This window comes from Lathyrus oleraceus, chromosome 6 (assembly GCF_024323335.1).
Source record: "Lathyrus oleraceus cultivar Zhongwan6 chromosome 6, CAAS_Psat_ZW6_1.0, whole genome shotgun sequence".
NCBI classification, from domain to species: domain Eukaryota; kingdom Viridiplantae; phylum Streptophyta; class Magnoliopsida; order Fabales; family Fabaceae; genus Lathyrus; species Lathyrus oleraceus.
The window spans coordinates 247,211,583-247,217,794 of record NC_066584.1 but is presented as its reverse complement, the minus strand read 5'-3'; positions in this window follow the sequence as shown (position 1 = coordinate 247,217,794).

Here is a 6,212-nt window from a genome sequence, read left to right as displayed (position 1 = left end):
TGTGTTGACTATCCTGAGTTGAACAATATATGCTCTAAATATTCATATTCACTCCCCTAAACAAATTGGTTGATAGTTTTGCAGGATATAATATTTTATTCTTAATAGACACATTTTTTTTTAGCTATAACCAAATGCCAATGTATGAATTACATAGGAAAAACCGCCTTCATTACTAAACAAGCAAACTATCAATACAATCAGTGACGGAGTCAGATAAAAAAATTTGGGATGACCGCTAATGTAAAATAAATATTATAAATAAAATGTAAATAGTATTTTAAATAAAACATTAAAGTTAAAATAAATACAAAGTTAATTACTAAAAATTTAAATTACATGACTTAAAACTACCTTAAAGTAATGCTTTACGCGTTCTGAGTGATTTGAAATCGTCAATAATTGACTCCGAACTAATGCTTTCACTAATCTCCCTTTCAATATATACTGTCATGCTATCTCCAAGAAACTCATCATCCATCTTATTTCTCAACTTAGAAACGGGAAGAGTCATGATAAGACGAAGTAGTCTATCAATCAAGAAGTAAGTTTCAGCCTGTCCAGGTGCAACCAAACATGAACATAGTTCTTGAATAGTTGATAAATTATTCAAGTTTGATGCTTGACGAGCAACAAATAGAAAATGTTGGAGTTGAAATTGCAAATTATTCTTCTCTTGATCACTAAAATCCATAGGATAATATTTTTCAACTAAAGAACAAATAGTATCAATGCTAAAAACTTTATATCCATCCTTAGGAGATAAAGAACAAGAAAGAGTTAACAAATTCATTGTCTGCTCACTGAATCTGCTATTCAACTTTTGTAATTGTTTGTCAATGGTAGTGAAAAAGATTTAACTTTAAAATAATGTTGAATTGTGACTTGATTCTCTTCAAGACGGGAGCGTCTAAATCTTGTTGTTGAATGAACATCATTAAGATCAGGAATCTCAATATCATGCTTTTCACAAAAAGATACCACTTTAGTAAACAATATATCCCAACCATTTTCTCTCAAACCTTGAATAAGATGTTTTGTTGAACGGACCAAGTTTATAGCATTAACTACATCTTGATTTTTTTTTGTAAGGCTTGACAAGGCATATTTGTTATTCCCATGATTTCTTCATCAAGTGCAAAATAAATATAAAATCAAATGCCTTCAAGTAATTGTAACAACTATCTGCATCCCCACGTGTAGCATAACTCCCTCTATCTTTTGAATTTTTTTTTAAAACTAAACAAGTTGCTTCATACATGTTTATCAAGCTAGAAATTGAATCGTAATGTGATCCCCAACGAGTATCTCCAACTCATTTCAATGTACCAACTTGATTTGCACCTTTATCAGTTACAATCTCATCAACCTCTAACAAATAAGCAATTTCTTTTAATTGGGCAACTTGTAACTCATCATGACGCTTTGTAGAAGAACAAACAACATTCACAACAAAGATCAGCTTCTCAAAAAATTTATGAACAGGTTTGACTTCTCTTGATGATGTAACTAATGCAAGTTGCAATCGATGAGCAAAATAATGAACATAGTATGCATAAGGACAATCCTTCATAAAGAGGGCTTGTAAACCATTCCATTCTCCTCTCATATTTCTAGCACCATCATACCCTTGGCCACGAATGTTAGAAACATCAAGGTTATGTCGAGAAAGTATATCACATATTGCTTCCTTAAGAGTTAAAGATGTGGTGTCTTTAACATGTGCCACATCAAAAAATCTCTCTTGTATTAAACCAACTTTATCAACAAATCTTAATACAAGAGCCATTTGTTCCTTTTTTGACTCATCACGAGCTTCATCAACAACGATACAAAATTTGGAATCACCAATTTCCTCACGAATACTCTTTTTCACCCTACTAGAAAGAATTTGCAAGAGCTCTTTTTGAATTTGATGTGAAGTATACTTGCAATTTTGTGGAGCATTTTCCAACACAACTTTTGCAACTTCATCATTGTAGGATGCTAAAAGTTTCAATAACTCAAGAAAGTTACCTTGATTTCTTGATTTGCTACTTTCGTCGTGACCCCTAAAAGCACAAGCTTGTAGTGTTAACAAACGAACATTGTCAATTGAAGTCTTGAGTCGTAACCAATTATTCATTCTTTAACTTGAACTTTGCACTTGAATAAAATTTCTAATATGACCATCTTGATTCAACAAGTCTTGACAAGCTTTCATTGCATTGTTGTGTGGTGAGCAAGGATCCTTCCCTATGTGTTTAAGAAAGGAACAATGTTTTCCATTCCTAACTTTCTTCCAATTTCTAAAACTCATAGAAATAAAGACAAGTGATCCGGGACGTCCACTTAGGTTTTTGCTAAAAAGGTAACATGGTAAGCAATATGCGGCATCTTCGGATGGTGAATATTCTAACCATGATGGAAATATGCTAAACCAAGTATGTTGAAACCTTCTCAGATGATCCTCGTTACCGGACAAAGGATAGTTTTCTAAATGAATTTGATATGGACCCCATTTTAGATAAGCTCTTCGTATTGCATCCACTTGATTTGGTGGATATTGCCAAATCGGAGGACGCTTTCCAGGATCGCGTTCCAAATAATTTTCAAAACCATGATGCTCTTCAATTGTTGGATTCTCAAGAACTGTTTCAGATTCGGATGTCGGGATTATAATTTCTTCATCTCTCTCTTCTCTTTCAATTTCACATGCTTTCCTTTTGAAAAAAGAATCAATTTTCCTATTATTCATCTTTACTCTTCCTATAATATCATATCAAATCCAAAAATCAATTTAAAAAACATAAAAATTAAAAGAGAAAAAAATTAATAAACTTAATTAATCAACTTTAATCCGTTTTCAAATACCGGTAACTTCACTATTAGAAATTAGCAGCAACAATGATTAAATAAACCTTATTACAGTGTATAACTATATTTGTAAATTACAGTGTTATGAATTGACTTAATAAATCCCATATAGATTATTTTAACACATCAAGAAAGAAGAACCCTAAAAATCTCAAAAACACAAATCAAGCAATCACTTTAATTTGTTACTTTTTATAAAAGAAGAATGAATAAAGTTTTTTACCTGTTAGATGCCGATCACTTTAATCTGTTTCAATTCCGGTGTCGGTAGCAAACCCATATGAGAAAGAAAGGAAAGGTATGAGCTTTTTACCTTATCTGTATTTTAACCTAACTTTGAATGAAAAATAAAAAATAAAAAATAATTTTAATTTAAAATAAGGATTTGTTAGTAATTTAATATATATGAATTAAAAAAAATAAAAAGTTGAGGGGTGGTCGTGACCTTCCCACGTCCCCCCTCAGTTCCGCCACTGAATACAATTTCATGCTTTTCAGATTGAAGAACGTCAGAGTCACATTCCATTGAATGATGAATTATGTCTTCAAGGAAAAGATAGGTGAAACCCTAAAAGTGTATATGGATTATATGATTGTTAAATCAAACGAAGAGGGATTGCACAACCAACATCTCGCCCGTGTTTTCTGGAGACTCCGACAGTATAATATGAAGTTAAATCTCAAGAAGTGCATATTTGGGGTGAGAGATGGGTGTTTCCTAGCATTCTAAATCACAGAGATAAGAACATAAGCAAACCCAGATAAATGAGGCACATTAATGCATATGAATGCGCCTAAGTCAGAAGAAGTAATGAAACTGAACGAGATGCTTACCGCCTTGAACAGATTCATTTCAAAATCGGTGCAACATACCCTTCTTTTCTACCTACGGTTCAACAAAGAAGCTCAATTTGAATGGAGACCTAAGTGCCAACAAGCATTCATGCCCCTAAAGGTAGGCCTTCTCACTCTACCACTGTTAACCAGACCACTTCCAAGAGAACCATTGTTTCTTTACTTGTTGTCTCTGAGGAAGTTGTCTATGTTGTTCTCGTTAGAGAACCGAATTATCAACAATAACATGTGTACTTCATTTTGAAATCCCAAGGCCTACTTGAAACACAATATAAAAATATAGAAAAGGAGACCCTGGCCTTCATAACCGCATCGAAATCTATGGCATTACTTCCTAGCTAATACTATAATTGTAAGAACAGACCTCCCGCTGAAGCAGATCCTCCACTGACCCAACCTAATGGGAAGGCTAACCAAGTGGTCTATATAAATGTCTGAATTCGAAGTTGCATACGAAGCCAAAAAGGAATTGAAACCTCAATAGTTTGTAGACCTCTTAGAAGAGATGACACTCGGGGAGCCATAACCGACACATTCCTTCCTGAACATTATTCACCAACGGGTCATCCAATAGCCGAGGAAGTGAAGTCAGACTAATTCTAGAAAATAAGGTCAGGTTAACTATAGAGGTATCCTTGAGATTTGAATTTACTACCACCAACAATCAAGCTGAATACGAAGCAGTAATAGCTGGTCATACATTGGCATCTGAGATGGGGACATAAAATATTAAGTTGAAAATAGATTCCCAGTTATTAATGTCGCAAATAAAAGGTGAGGCTCAAACGAAAGAACCAACACTTCAGTGTTACGTTTGGCTAGCTAGAGAAGGGCTAACCAAGATCATGACGTCCGAGGTAGAGCACATCCCAAGAAAGGAAAACACCACGACATATATTTTATCTAAGAAGACCAATACAAGATCCCCAGGCTTGAATCATTTGTTTATTCAAAAATCTTTGAGGAACCCCAACATTGAGGTCCCAAGGATGGTATCAATGACAGTAAACAATGACGAATATTCTTCTTGGATGACCCTTATTACTAGGTATATAGAGCAAGGAAAGTTCTCTTCCAACCCGTAAAAAACAAGTATCATAAAGAGGAGAGCCAACTCATACTCCCTAATATAAGGAATATTTTACATAAGAGGATTATACACTCCCTTTCTGAATGTTTAGAAAAAGAGGAAGCCGCCCATGTCCTGTGCGAAGTACATGAAGAATTATGGGGCAACATGTGAGAGAATTCTTTACCTTGAATTAATTTTTAATGATAGCAAATTGTGTGATCATCATCCAAATGTTGGTTGTGCATTGCATTACATGATACATGTGTGTTTTATTATATTTTTCATCCAACTCTATTGTTGCATAACTGTACATATAGACCTACATTGATACTTCCCTCTAAATAATAATTAAAATGCATTTGGTGTCAGTATGCATCAATACATAAACCTCTGCATCGATACACACAGCATGTGATAAATCACAAAACATTTTTGTTCAGTATGCATCGATGCATACGAGTCATGCATCAATACATGAAAGGCAAAAGACTCTATGCATCGATCCACACGATCCCTGCATCGATACATGACTAATTGAAACAGTTTGTGTATCAACACATACGCATCAGGCATCGATACATACTAGTGTAATAATCACATGCATCGATACACACGACTTTTGCATCGATACATGAATAATCAATTTCACCAAAAATTCACATATCCTACAGTATGCATCGATGCACACTATTATGTATCAATACATAAAGCTGTTTTATGGTATAACAGTAACTGTTTTGCAGCATATATATAAGACAGGTTATAACAGCAGTGCGCACACGAATTCATTGAGGGAAAACAATTGAACACAAGATCAAAAGCAGTGTTGGAGCAATTGTTTGAGAGCAATTAGAAACCTGAAAGAGACTTCATCTTCTTCATTTTCTCAATCACCTTTCTTCAAGAACATTTACACATAACCATTCTTGTTCTTTGGATTAAAGAAGCATCGAGATAACGTTCAGTGGTACGATCAAGGATCTAGCTGTGGTTTGCAGTGGAACGATCGAGGATCTAGCTGAGTTGAAGATTGAAGGGGGTTTCTAGGAAAAACCTATTGGTTTGTCCTTCAAGAACTGGAGTGTTCTTGAGGGTTTGGGAGTCACGTTTGCAGAACATATTCAGCCGCAGCGTTGCGTTTGGAGATCGGAGGATTTCGCAAGCAGGTCGTGGAACCGGTGAAGTGTTTGCAATTTTGTGCAGGAAAATCTTGATCGTGCTCAGATCAAGTGAAGGTTCATACAAGAAGAAGTTCTTAGAGTTTAGAATTCTGTCTTTGTATCATAACCTTGTATCAACGGATTCGGCAAAAATTGATAATCAAAGTTCTCAATTTCATTTGAAATTGAGAGGGAGACGTACCCACACGCGAGGACGACGTGGGGAACTTCCTTACCAAATCTCTGCGTATCGTTCTCTTACCTTACTC